Here is a 15,603-nt window from a genome sequence, read left to right on the forward strand (position 1 = left end):
TGGGTTTATATCCTAGGGTGTAACGAGTAGGCTTTAAAGGGGCTTGTTCACACTTAAATTGCAATTTTTTGAAGTTTTAAATTCATAAATTTAAACATCGCAAATAACGTGCTGTAGTATAAAACAAAAATAAAGTTAAAATAAGAAAGAAAAAAGTAAGCCGCACCAAGGCTCGAACCACTGACCCTTGGATCGGTTTTTTCCCCGACTAAATATAGATTTTAAATATAAATTTAAATATAAACACGCATTGTGACAACAACAACAACAACAAATATGGCGGAATCTGTATTGTCAAACACGGAAGAAGAAGGTAAAATATGTGTTTTTTATTGTAAAACTCAAAAGTGCGTATGATTTTTTTATAAAAGTAGATTAAAATAGTATAACTGATCAAATGATTCGTTTTCGTTACATAAGTATATGCATATACGTTACAGAACGCGTAAATACTGATTCTCTCGTTTACACTTAAGTTACAGACAGAGACTAAAATTAAAAGCCAAGTTGAATACAGAATTAACTTTAGTATTCGCGCAAATAAATTAAATTTATCATTAGCCTTGGAGTACTGAGATCATTTAAACATTACAGTATCTTTTTCTTTCCTCATAACTGACAGTGACAACATTATTTGTTGGCAGGCAATTCAAGATGCTGTGCATTTATTGACATATTCATTATTGTGTGTTATATGACAATGACATTTATTATTAAAGGGGCTTGTTCACACTTAAATTGCATTTTTTTGAAGTTTTTCATTTAATGCTTTAAATTCATAAATTTAAACATCCCTAATAACGTGCTGTAGTATAAAACAAAAATAAAGTTAAAATAAGAAAGAAAAAAGTAAGCCGCACCAAGGCTCGAACCACTGACCCTTGGATCGGTTTTTTCTCCGACTAAATATAGATTTTAAATATAAATTTAAATATAAACACGCATTGTGACAACAACAACAACAACAAATATGGCGGAATCTGTATTGTCAAACACGGAAGAAGAAGGTAAAATATGTTTTTTTATTGTAAAACTCAATAGTGCGTATGATTTTTTATAAAAGTAGATTAAAATAGTATAACTGATCAAATGATTCGTTTTCGTTACATAAGTATATGCATTTACGTTACAGAACGCGTAAATACTGATTCTCTCGTTTACACTTAAGTTACAGACAGAGACTAAAATTAAAAGCCAAGTTGAATACAGAATTAACTTTAGTATTCGCGCAAATAAATTAAATTTATCATTAGCCTTGGAGTACTGAGATCATTTAAACATTACAGTATCTTTTTCTTTCCTCATAACTGACAGTGACAACATTATTTGTTGGCAGGCAATTCAAGATGCTGTGCATTTATTGACATATTCATTATTGTGTGTTATATGACAATGACATTTATTATTAACTAAAATGCATTTGAATGGTACTGGTAGTTTATTAATTTAAACCCAAAACTCATAGTTAACCCTTTAAGCGCTGGAACCGAATTTTGAAGGCCTTTGCAAACAGTTTGGTTCCAGATGAGACTCCACAGAACGTGGCGTCTCATCAGGATCCAAACTGTTTGCTATTCTGATAGTATTCTTTGAAAAAAATCAAAGAAATGGCTAATTTTAGAAATTCAGCGGATGACATTTAGCAGATGACAAATTTCCCAGCATGCAAAGGGTTAATGTATTTATATCAGTTTCTTCTGCACAGCTATTTTATTAATAAACTGAATAACCAAAATATTTTTGAAAATAGTAACACAGTTTAGTAATTCATGGCATCAAATGCATGTAGCTGGCGCCTGACAACTCGCCCCAATACCAACTTGCGCCAAAACAAACTCGCATCAAACATATGGTCACTAGCTCCAACCAAGAGACAACTCGCCCCAATTTATTTTCGTGCATCTTATTGTTTCTTTATTCAAAGTATTTTATCTTTATATTCTTTGTTAATTTAGCAAAGCACGTATATATTTTGATAAATGTGTATTTCAACAGTACATTGTATTTTGAATAAATCAAATACAGGTCATCTGAAATGCATGTATCATTATATTTGTAAAAGCCAAGAATATTCTGGATATTCCTCTTTTTTCAATTGTTTTGAATATCCTCAAGATTTGATTTCCTGAATTTCGAAGAAAACTTATAAGATAATAATACCACATATTTACAACTCACTTTTTTAATAGAGACCATAAATAGTTTTAAAAAGTGGTTTAAATTGTGTATTTACTTTTTCAATAGTATACCACCATAATTAAACCAAGAAGTTTATGAAGAAGGGATCACTGGATTTTGTCACTTAGGTACAAGAAACAGAAAAGGTATACTTATTTAGCTGCATTTTTTCTGTTGATTTCATTTGAGAATATTGAAATAATTTGTAGATAATGTTTTCAGATATTCAGGCTAGTTGAGATTTCATTGATTTGTTTATGTCATTTCACAATATTCTTGAATGGAAACAGAAAAAAACACAGTTCAACGCACTAATTGTTGATATATAAAACAAAGTCTTTGTATGTAAAACTGTGTTGCTACATGAGCAAAGAATTTAAAAAATGATCCTACACTACACTAGGTGAATATTGAAATTTTACAAAAAAACTGACAGGAATGTTTAAAAATGGTGTCATGAAAAATAAAAATTTGTATATGTACATGTAGCTACATCTTGTGTCAAAATTCTTAGCTTTATGTTCAAAACATTTATTGTTAAATGCAGAAATGTCTTTTCAAGGATATCATAGACCACCTTACTTATACGGAAGCATAGGAGCTGTTGAAGGAAATTGCTGCCAGACAGTCAGCAGTTATCACTGACAGCCTGTCCTGGCCCAGCTTGGACCATCCTCAAGCTAACCATGATGGTGTGTTTGCAAGAATTGTCCATTCGGTAGACCATGATGAAGACCAGCTTTTTTGTGGCATGGCCTGACAATACTGTACAAGCCAGAGACCAGTATGTTTACTGTTGTTGAATATGACCCATTTTTCATGTTTATTTTTCTGTGGGCCTGTTTAACAGAATTAAAAATGCACTTTATCTATTTCAAATATGTTATTTTTCTGTGGACTGTTTAACGGAATTATTAATGCATTTTATCTATATCAAATATTTTATTTGTCTGTGGGCCTGTTTAACGGAATTAGTAATGCATTTTATCTTTATCAAATATTGTTGCTTGTAATATGAATATAGAACACGTAAAACTACTCATGTAATTGTCTCAGCTTAAAATCAAAAGTGTAGAAAATTTAACTCATTTACTGTCGAAACAGTGGCCATTATGTTCCTGCATCTTAAAAGTTGGACAATAACAGCTAATATATATATATAGATAGATTTAGCAAGGGGTTTTGAGTTTTTTATCTGTTCATATTTTTCAGAAAAAAGGTTAAGTGGTGACTGATCCTCTCACCCTCCTTATCCAGGAAACGTTTCGGAACAACGTGTTGGCACTGAAGATGTGGAGGACATAGATTGATCACAGTACATCCTTTGGATACATGGACACCTTCAACGGGACAACAACAAAACTTTACCTGCCTTTTTTTTGAAAGGAAGTAGTTAATAAAATAATGGTTAACAGCTTTTTTAGTCTTGTTGTTTAAGAATGCTTGCAACATTTAAGTGGATAAACGGTTGTTTTAAATTTGAATCTTCAGTAATGCATTCTTTATTAAATGACGTCATCTTATTTCTTTCAATATAGTGTAAATAATAAGAACATAATTATCCTTTGTATACAAAATGAAAACCAAGTTTACTGTTCTATTAATAATTATTTATTTATCTTGTTCTTTTGTCAGAAATATTACAGGGGCATACATACAGTATTCCTTAAATAAAAGGGGCAGTTCTTAGAAAATTAACATGTCTTTTAGCAATGCATATTCAAACTTTTTCCACATTTATATCCAGCAACAATATGTAAGTATTATAATGTTACACAAATTAATACTATGAATTTACTACTGATTTTGCCGTGCCTGTCATCAAATAAACATGTTTTACTGAAAGTTTCTTAAAAGATGTTATGTGGAAGACTTAATCAATCATTTAATCAATATTTGAGCCTCGCTCTGGGAAAAGGGGGTTTAATGCATGTACATAAGGTTGTCCAATATTAGGCTGTGTTGACTGCACAGGCTAATCAGGGGCAACACTTTCCGCCTTATCTCATTTTTCTCTAAGAGACTCCATTTCAACAAAAAATAAATAAAGCGGCAATTGTCTGCCTGATTGGTATGATAAGCACATGTTAATCTCGTACGACAATTTACGCACATGCATTAAGCCCCATTTTCCCAGGGCAAGGCTCACCTATTTAGGTTTTAGCTGTCTATATGCTCTTTAACTTATGAATCACGATGCAGTTTCATATAATAATGTATTATGAGTCGTTTTTAATTGATGCATATTCTTTTGTTCAGTGTTGAACTCAACATGTATCATAATAAGGTGTTCGCTTAACATTCTTGCAGTAATGTTTTGCTGTGTAATATACATGTAATAATAAATCAAAATTGAACAACTAGCTTCTTATTTCTTCATGTTAATTATTAAAACATTTTAAACCAAAACAACAAAATCCATAACATAATGAACACAAAACATAACACTCTATATTCATGAAACAAAACTATAATTGATAACATTTTGAATAAATGTTTCCAACTTTCAACATTTGACAGATCAAATTATTTCTGAATTCCACCAATTTTTTATTTATGGATAAACAGCACTTTATCATCTTTATGACAGTTTATGTAAGGCTATTACAATGAATGGTTGTTTATAGACTGATAAACAATGGAAAACAATACATAATTTATATATAGCATTGTGCTTTGATGTCATTGTTAATGGAACATAAACAAATGTGGTGTGCAGCAGGCACTCAAAATTGACTATGGTAGCTTATACCTAAATGAGTCAATAATTCCTTTACATAGTCTTTACTTGTGACAAAAAATCAGGAAAATGCTGAGCCCAGTGTTTATTTAGCTATTTGCCAGACAAGGTTTTCACAAATTCTTCTGTTTCATAGTGAGTGACCTATGATCAAATACTTTGGATCCACTATTGTAATAACAAAACAATTAATTCACCATGTTTGATCATGCATCCCATAAAAAACTTAACACAAATCATGATACATAACACCTATAAGAGTCAACAATTCCTGTTAGTGGTCTTGACTTGTACGCTCTATAACCAGGTTTAAACCCCCAATGCTTTGCATTGACCGTTCCAAGGCGGTGACCCCAGCTTTATTCATATTTTGTGTTTATGTTGGTTTGTATTGTGCTGTATTGTGCTGTTTTGTACTGTTTGGGCAATCGGTCACTTGCCTTAAATAAAGGACCAACTAATTGTTTTTAATGAAAATTCAATACTGCTCCAGCAGCTGGAGTTTCACTTCTTTATATTGTGACAAAAAAATCTGGAACTTGGCCCATTGTTTATGTAGTTATTTGCCAGACAAGGTTTTTACTTATTCTTCTTTTTCAGAGTGATCTATGATTGAATACTTTGGATCCTATATTTTTATAACAAAACAATTAACAAAATTCACAATACCTTACACACTTACAACTCAAATACATATTCTCATGGCATTTCAGGGCAATTGTATGCTATGTTCATCAGTATTTTATCAATGATATTTCTGCCCTATGTTTATAAGCAGTTCACTTATTAAAATCACATTTTATCACCATGATGATGACAGGACAGTCGACCATAATGTCACACATTTGGTCACGCCTTCATATTACACAAATAAATTCAAGCATCATTTCAAATACTAAAATCATCTACTGACTGAAAAAACAGCCAGGGTCACACATGCACTTTCATACTCAATGGTATACATCCTATAAAACCATGCTGCCAAATTCACACAACATGTTCCTACCCATAGTCAGTTATCATTGATTTCAGCTTTGTCAATTTTTTAATTCATAATAATGGTATGTTGAAGTTAGTTAAAACAACATAGTTACATACACCATGTACCAATTTGTATGAGTAAATCTTCATATTGTTTCCGGGTTGCTTTTCCTTGACCTATTGGATATTGCAGCTCCTCATTAGCCGCAGGTGGATATATAAGGGGCAATTGTAGAGGCAATCAGCTTTGGATAAGCTGAATCAAAAAGGAACTTTGATCGAAGGGTTTTTTCCTTGATGATCTCTGTGTACTCAGTGCATGTACGTGTATCCCTTCTTTTCATTGATTGGCACCACCGTCCAATTGTTGGCTGCCTTCAATTTACTCTGAAATAACATATAAGCATATTTGTAATTTTGAAATGTACACTAAAACTTATCATAAAAACTATGTATGAAATTTGTTTGCTATTTTAAACATTATTTTATTCATATCATGCCAATCAGGTAACATACCAATACTTTTCTGGGCTACTTGATTCCATGTATTAACTTATGAACCTACCAATACTTTTCTGGGCTACTTGATTCACCAGTTTTAACTTCTGAACCTACCAATACTTTTCTGGGCTACTTGATTCACCAGTATTTACTTAAGAACCTATCAATACTTTTGTGGGCTACTTGATTCACCAGTATTAACTTATGAACCTACCAATACTTTTCTGGGCTACTTGATTCACCAGTATAAACTTATGAACCTACCAATACTTTTCTTGGCTTCTTGATTCACCAGTAAGAGCTTATTATATGATGAAGTTATCATACTTGAGTCACTAACTGACAATTACTGTACAACTAGAGATTGGAGCCAGAGGAGAATGGCATTGAAATAATTTCATGACCAATCACCATACAAGTTATCTGAATGGTTCAGAAAACAAACCAGCTATCTGATATCCTCTGGTTTTCATAACATACAAAGTTTCTGGTAAAAAAATTAATAAAGCAATTATATTACCAAGGAACTTTAGGAAGCACATAGAATCTTATTGAATATAAATATATTATTTTATCAATTAAAATATCCTAAGACAGGGTTGTTTGCATACTCTAAGTAAGATGTTATCTCTCCAATTCCTGACACATGACCAGGTGTGGTACTTCCTTGTGACACAAATGACAGGCCAGGACCTGGCGGGGGCTGATGACCGTGCATAGGTGAAGAGTTTGTTGTTCTAACATTATGCTGAACAGTCAAACTTGCAATAGTTTGGCCGGCACGTCATCCTAAATACCTTAAAAAGAAGGTTTGTTTTAGAATATAAAATTGATCACATATCAATTTAAAGAAACAACAAAATTGATGTTAAAATCAGGGAATAAACTGTATAATCATATTATCATATCATGATAATTGATTACATAATATAACATATACATTGGCATATCAGTATATTTTATAATATAATATATACCGAATAAATTAATCATTCATAATTCATCATTTATCATTAATTTGATGCTTCATTTGACTCGTTTTGGAGTGTTCCTTATAAGTTATAACGAATTCATTATATTGATACGAACATCTTGGCATATGGGCATAAAGGCTCATTTTAAAACGTGCAATGAACAAATTATGTTATCAGTGCGTATCTGGTTTCGTTGCAGAGTAAAATATCCATACAATAAAACTAAATACCTATCCAAACTTTTGCTAAAAGTCCTTTGTAAACAGGCAACACTTGCCAAAAACTAAACGTAGCTTCTAAAATATGACTAACAATTCGTGTGTTTAAGCCATTACCCTGTCTTCGTCTCTTCCAACGATACTCCTATGGTTCTGCAAACACTCAGTCTTGTCGCCAAGATTGAATAAATTCGAGCGATGTCGCTGGCTCCGGCTTTTGTTTCTCTTTTTTTATATTTTCGATCACAGAAATGAGATGCATTGTTTGTAAAGCAAAACCGGATAAGCGCAGCGCGCATGCGCAGGCTGCATTCTGGTAAACTAGTTGGGATCCCATTCATAATTTCTGACTAAAAATAACTCATTTCGCGTCTGAGACGCTTTATAATTTTCAGGTTTTCAAATCGTCAAAAGTTGCATTTAATGGAGATTTTAGAGCATGGAAACAATTTGGTATTTTTTTTTTTAAATACAAATATCATAACTACAATGAAAATTTGCAAATCCGAAACATTTTTTTTCAATTTTGTCAATTTATCAAAGTGTGAACAAGTCCCTTTAACACACATTTAAGTCCTTTATGGACGTCAGAATGTTAACCACAGAACAAAAAAGTTTCTAAAATAGCATACAAACATTTATGTAGAGTACCTCACTGATCGCATCCATTCTGTATTTAAAAATATAACCAATTGTTACAGAGTATAAATTATTGTTTGGTTATTATAAATATATAAATGACGCATTAAAGAAGTGTATGACTTAAGGTTCTTCCAATTGAGTCGATATGACAAGTGGTTAAAACAGTACATGTATATATTGAATGAAAGTCTTCTGCTACATGAGTCTATATAAAGCAAGTTACCCCTGGAGTATTGCCATTTTCGACCCCAATTGAATGACTTTAACAAAATTAGTTGTGGACCACTAGTCAATGTCACACACCAAATATAAAAGCTGGAACAATTTGTTAACCCTTTACCACTTAGATACGTATTTTGAAGCATCTGTAGTCCTTTAGAAAGTTAACTTTAATACCTTTAATTTTAAGACCTTTCTTACTTGATTCAAGTTTGTAAGGCTCTATTTCCAGTCCTTAAATACGGAATACGGACAAAACCCCTCCCGGATAAAAACTCTCCCGTCATTTTCATAGGGGGCGGACGAAAACACTCCCATGAATAAACATGGGTCGACAAAAACCCTCCCATGAAAAAACGGAGGCGGACAAAAACCCTCCCGTAAAAGAAATTTAACACTTAGTGTTGCATTCATTAATCCGACAAAATTACCCATTGTGTGTTTTGTGTATTGTGTTTTCAGGGGTGTGAAATTAAAAGAAAATGTGTATCCATTAACTGTAAACATACCGCTTTCTAATGTGCATATATATCCGATAATCCAATATAATAACAACATCAATTAAAAACATAAAATGAGGCAATTTATAGACAAGTGAATTTAAATTTAGATTGAATGCAATACGATACAGTGCAACGTTTAATCGCGTCATACGCTCATTCATGCAAAAAACGTGCTTTCCGGGAAAACTTTGCGAAAATGAAAGTAAAATTCTGTTAACAACTAACAATTCGTTAGCATGTAACTAATTTGTCTTAATTACTTATTTAATTTATCTTTGACTGTAACGTTTTCGATTGCATTTTTGCAGACAATATATAAAGCATACTGTATTGTCAAATATGTCAATGATTCGGTTATTTAAGCCCACTAATCAGCTAATCATAACAACTAACTAGTTAATGGCATACAATAATATATATCAAAATAGCAAACTGTGAATCTGCAACTGCGGACAAAAACCCTCCCGTGAAAGCTATTAAACACCGACAAAAGTAATTGCTTCACACATTGTTGCATTCATTAATCCGCAAAATTTACTCAAAATAGCAAACTGTGAATCTACTTTTAGTTTTTAATTAGTTTAATCACAGAATCAATTAAAAGCAATTAAACGCCGACTCATGTATTTGCTTCTGCGGGATGCTGGATGGTCTGGCGTTTCTCCCGGTGACTCTAGTGGCTGATGGCATAAGCGTTCTTTGGGAATTGGCACCAAATGGCATCGACAGCATACTAGATTACTTCGACGCCAACTACGTCAACGGGGCGTTCAGAAGCGTCATGATGGATGGTCACCTCCGCTTCAGACGCACCCTGCCGCGCTCCCCGCCTGATGTATGGAACGAACATGAGGCAACAAAACTTGGTGAAGCGCGGACGAATAACGCGTGCGAAAGTTGGAACAACGGGTTCAAGCATCTCGTCGGCCACGCAAATCCATCATTGTGGAACGTCATCACATGTCTGCAGAAGGACAATGCCATGGCCGAAGCAGAGGTGTACCGGTACGAACACGGGGAGCCGGTAGCAAAGCGAGTCCGGAAGGGGACCCTTCTTCACCAGAAGAAGATGCAACGCCTATGTGAGGAGGTAGCGTCGGGAAACAAGACGGCACAGGACTTCTTGGCTGCATGCGGGCACTGCATTCGTATTCACGTTTAGGAGTGTATGTTAACTGTGTAAGATTAATGCAATTGTGTTTGTTTGTATTCTCAAGTGTCTACAATGTTGGTTTTTGTTTATCAAATGATTATGCTTATTTGTCAATGTATGTAACATTTTACTGTCTAGACTTCATGATACTTGTTATAAAACGAAATAAAGAATGTCTTGGGAAGCCTGTGTCCGTCTCTGTTATTTTTGCGATGATGAATAAAAAAGAAACACGACTTTGATGTTCTCAATGCACTGGCCGGGGCACAATTTGATATTTTATATTGACCTTATCGCAACATCCGGGCACTTGCGTCAGTTAGAGTTACATGCCCCTTGACGACGGTGAAAACAAAAGCGCTGTCGCCATTTTATTTGCATTGAAATATGCTCGCAATTTTCTTAAGTTAAGGCACATCTTCGCGACCATTTTTTAGAATAAAAATACCCAGAAATAAAAATTCTTTCATAATAAATTTAATTTAATGAACGAACACAAATAAGGATGAAAACAAACAACCAATAAATTGTAAATATATGCAACATATAGTACTAGTAGCTGATTTGAACCTCTATATTTGTTACCTTATTACCTTGTTACGCATTAATAAATTCTCATGATAAATGTTATTGTTTTTATTTAATTCACACCAATTTCGACACTTTTTGTTTCCGCATGTTAGGTATTTGAATGCCCCTTTCTTCATCACAAACCGATTATCTCGTTACATGATCGGATACTGTCCAGACAAAGAAAACACGGTGTCATAAAGCCAGCTGGGGACCTAGTTGGGGCTCTGCATAAACCACATGTGGTCATTAAACACAATTTATGATACCTCTATGTCATCTCTTGTCATACTGAGCAGTCATTTAAGCCAAATTTTTAATGCCGAAATAATTGAATATACAGTTCCAAACAGTGTCATTTAACACGATAGATGCCACCATGTCTCCTCTTTCTGGTAGTATTATATAAGCAGTCATTTGGATGAATAATTAACGCCGATGTACTTAACAGTTGCTTAAATTAGATATGTGACATATGGTCAAATATAAAGTCATGTCCAATTTAGATTATCAGAAATTTACACCGTAAAGATACTAGCCCGATTAATTTATTAAAGTATTTAATAATTTTAAAATTTACGTAAAAAAAACAAGTAACGTATTTAGCGTGTATCAGTTAATTAAAAAGACGTCATTACGTATTAAGATTTAATGTAACGACAATAAACGATCGACATCATAAAAAAGAAATTACGTTTGACAGCAACTGGGGTAAATAATGTTTGAAAAACAAATATTTATACAGATATATGTGTGTTAATTTAAATATTTGTCACTCGTACTCATTACAATGAACACAACTGAGGCTTTCAGTAAGTCAAGTACCAGATGTCCCTACGTATTTTACAGCTTCACATAAGCATGATAAATTGACATAGTAGAAATATAATTATAATGTTCGAAGATGAATGAACCCTGTAAAGAACGACAATACTCATTACATCAACATCTACAAGGATACTCCCATTATTACAGAATAAACGAATTTACCCGGTGTCTCAGTGAGAAAGTTAATCATGAATTTTTATGAACATGTCGAATAGCGATAAGCTGAAATCCCTTTTTATCAGTGAAGGATTAACAAGAATTTTAGCCAAAACCTGCTTTTTAATTTTACAAAGAAGACAGTTCTACATGTGTAAATAAGTAGTAGTGTTGCTACTTTTATGTAAATAGCAGCGATACTATATTTATTATCTTTGTTTTATAATGTACTTGTGTATAGTAAGAAATTCTAGTCATAAATTGATGGTCTATTGACCGTCTTTGTGTATAAAATCTATTATATAGGATTAAAGATGATAAATTCTCTTTAACGCTCAATTATAGTTCTTTAGGTTTTAAGGTAACTAGTGGTTTATTACACAAATGTTCCTTATTATTTTACCATCTTAAATAACTGTTTTATTAAAATACAGAATGCCACTGTTATCCAGTTCACTTAGGTAGTCGCTCTTTTACATCATTTTTCACTATGCGCATTAGTACCCAGTTTTACAATCACCAGTGTTTTATCAACTTCAATATTTTATTACAGGTGTTTAACATAAGGTTAACAGGGGCAATATGTTTTTTTATGATGTATATCTATGAAACATGTATATGTAAAAAAGCAATAGTTTTAAGTGTAATATTACACACTTAAATGTCTTTTACAAATCTATAAGATTGGCCATGCATGTTTGTAAATTGTGTTATTTTAGCTCAGTTGAATTATCCGAAGGGATATTAAATAATTATAACTCTCTGATTATACTCCTTTAATTGACGTTTCGGCATAATGCCTTTATCAAAACAATGGAAATAATATGTTAACTACATTTTTACGTCTTTTGACTGCACAATTTAAATAACAAAGAAAAATGTTTTTAAACGTCAAATGACGTTGTACATGATGACGTCATAAATGGCGTTATATAAAATGGCGCCAAAAAATGTAAAAATTCGCCAAAAATGAAATGACGTTAAACACTTACATATTGTGTCTTAATCTTATGTTAAATGTGTGCTTTATATATTTAAGAAATTGATATTTTACAATAAAACAATCATCATCATATGTAATTATAATCTACCTAAACTTATTATCATAAATTAAATAGGGTAAACTTATTTAATGACTAATTATTTCAATCCATATCTATGTAAAATATTATAATGATATTTGATTCAATAATCATACATACTTGCTATTCTATATATCATATACACTTTATGGACAAGATAAATTGCATAAAGTACTATTATTTTTACATGCATTTATGTTGATGATAAATATAAAATGTTTTTCACATATATTTTTTACAAGATAGTTTCCCGTAACAGGACATCAAGTTGATTTTTTGTATTTAGTCCATTTGGTGATTGCGTTTGAAACTTCTTTATGAATTCCAATTCTTTAATAAGTCTGTAATAATGGGAACTGTCTCTTATTTGTGTTAACACTGATACACCCATATCCTGCACTCTGTGGCCCGCACCATTGAAATGTTCTGAGAATGGTTTATTTCTTCGTAGCCGCACGTCAGCCTCGTGTTCTTTGGCACGTTCCTTTAATGATCTGCTTGTCTCTCCAACGTATACCATCTTTTGGCATTTAATACAAAATATACCATACACCAAGTTATTAATGTTTCAGTTCTGTTTTATTGCTTCGTTTGGAATTTCACTTTTCGGGTTGTTATGAAAACCTTTTTTCAACATTCTACAGACTATACAATTAGTCTTACACGATTGTGGTATTAGTTGAAAACGTTTGTTTATCTCTTTATTTGTTTTTCCATGAACTAAATTGTCACCGATATTCCTATCTCGTCTGTATGCAACTATTGGTACGTCTGGGAATATATTTTTCATTCTGTCTGATTTATATAGTTTGTCGGTATGTTTTTATTAAGTGGATATTTGGAAGGTTGTTAGAATAAGTTATAGCTAGTGGTACTCTCTTGTTGGCTGTTTTATTTGTTTCTTTCTTCTTTAGTAAGTCCTTCTATTTAAATTATCAACTCGGGATAATTCATGGTTAACAAATTTATTTGGATATCCTCTTTTCTGTAGATTCTGTTTTAGTTCTTTTTTCCGATGTCTGTATTTGTTTTCGTCAGAACATATTCTTTTTAAACGTATTCCTAATCCATAAGGTATTGCTTTCTTCACATTTGTTGGATGGTCTGAGTCATATTGGACATATTGATGCTTATCGGTTGGCTTTGAGTATAAATCAGTTGTTATTTTATTATCTTCTAGTTGAATTTTTGTGTCTAAGAAGTCTATCTGTGTTGTGTTCCATCTTAATTCTACTTTGATGTTTTCATGTATTTTGTTCGCTTAGTCGAAAAATTTCAGGAGTTCGTCAATTCCATGTGTCCATAGTCCAAACCCATCATCTATGAAACGTTTATAGAATATTGGTTGTTAATTGTATTCAGATAATTGTTCATCCCATTTTCTCATGTAACAACAGGCATAATTTCTCCCAAGTTTTGATCCAATAGCTACTCCCTCTTTTTGTCTGTATTCTTGTCCACAAAATTCGATCACATTTTTTTCTAAAACAGTTTCAATCATTTCAATCACCGCTTCAGTGTTGATGGTCTTAGTACAGCGTTCATTTAAAGCTTGTTTGCACGCCTCTAGGCCCTCTTTCTTTGGAATCGATGGGTATAACTTGACAACATCAAAACAGTATAAGATAATTCCTTCTGGCAATGGTGTAGTTATTTCCCTCTCAATAGCGTTTAAAAATGCTGTGGTGTCTCTTATATAGCTTGGTGTTTTATAACATAGGTTTCTAGTTCCTTTTCTGCTACCTCTGCCATTCTTTCAGTACTTGTTCCAATGCCATTTACGATTGTTCTATACGGGTTGACTTTTTTAGCTCATCTATTTTTTGAAAAAAAAAATGAGCTACTGTCATCACCTTGGCGTCGGCGTCTGCGTCGGCGTCGGCGTTGGCGTCCGGTTAAGTTTTGCGTTTAGGTCCACTTTTCTCAGAAAGTATCAATGCTATTGCATTCAAACTTGGTACACTTACTTACTACAATGAGAGGACTGGGCAGACAAAGTTAGATAACTCTGGCATGCAATTTGACATAATTATGTGCCCTTTTTATACTTAGAAAATTGAAAATTTTGGTTAAGTTTTGTGTTTAGGTCCATTTTATTTCGTAAGTATCAATGCTATTGCTTTCATACTTGCAACACTTACTAACTATCATAAGCGGACTGTGCAGGCAATGTAATGTAACTCTGACTGGCATTTTGACAGAATTATGTGCCCTGTTTATACTTAGAGAATTGAAAATTTGGTTAAGTTTTGTGTTTAGGTCCACTTTATTCCTACAGTATCAAAGCTATTGCTTTTATACTTGCAACACTTATTAACTATCATAAGGGGACTGTGCAGGCAAAGTTATGTATCTCTGACTGGCATTTGGACGGTATTATGGGTCCTTTATACTTAAAAAATTTTGTTAAATTTTGTGTTTTGGTCCACTTTACCCCTAAAGTATCATAGATATTGCTTTCATACTCGGAACACTAGCAAATTATCATAAGGGTACAGTAAAAGGACAAGTTGCATAACTCTGGTTGTCATTTTTACGGAAGTATGGCCCTTTTTTGACTTAGTAACTTAGAATATATGGTTAAATTTTGTGTTTCTATCCACATTACTTCTTAACTATTAAGGCTATTGCTTTCAAACTTCAAATACTTTCATGCTATCATGAGGTTCCTGTACCTGGCAAGTTGAATTTTACCTTTACCTTTGAATGACCTTGACTCTCAAGGTCAAATTATTAAATATTGCTAAAATTGCCATAACTTCTTTATTAATGATTAGATTTGATTGATACTTTGACAAAACTACTCTTACCTGACATACCACAATAGACTCCACCCAAACCATTCCCCGTGCCCTCCC

At 32.8% G+C, this 15,603-nt stretch overlaps 3 protein-coding genes and 1 long non-coding RNA gene across 31 annotated transcripts in view; 2 read left to right on the top strand and 2 right to left on the bottom strand.

The window, feature by feature from the left end:
- The window catches only part of LOC127881760 (protein pigeon-like), a 238,277-nt gene that overhangs the window by 140,664 nt on the left and 82,010 nt on the right, over positions 1 to 15,603 (top strand). The gene's annotated exons all lie outside the window — the stretch shown is intronic.
- Positions 1 to 15,603, bottom strand: part of LOC127881786 (uncharacterized) — a 163,763-nt gene that overhangs the window by 77,673 nt on the left and 70,487 nt on the right. The window lies entirely within an intron of this gene.
- The window catches only part of LOC127881766 (beta-hexosaminidase-like), a 193,682-nt gene that overhangs the window by 64,482 nt on the left and 113,597 nt on the right, over positions 1 to 15,603 (bottom strand). The window lies entirely within an intron of this gene.
- On the top strand, positions 267 to 4,505 carry LOC127881801 (uncharacterized). 2 transcript variants are annotated; one of them, XR_008050284.1, is made up of 4 exons: positions 267 to 313; positions 2,245 to 2,324; positions 2,741 to 2,962; positions 3,391 to 4,505. It is a non-coding gene; the product is annotated as an uncharacterized LOC127881801 (long non-coding RNA). The 2 variants fall into 2 exon arrangements; XR_008050283.1 differs by lacking the exon at positions 267 to 313 and adding an exon at positions 961 to 1,007.

Source organism: Dreissena polymorpha, chromosome 5 (genome assembly GCF_020536995.1).
Source record: "Dreissena polymorpha isolate Duluth1 chromosome 5, UMN_Dpol_1.0, whole genome shotgun sequence".
Taxonomy (NCBI): Eukaryota; Metazoa; Mollusca; class Bivalvia; order Myida; family Dreissenidae; genus Dreissena; species Dreissena polymorpha.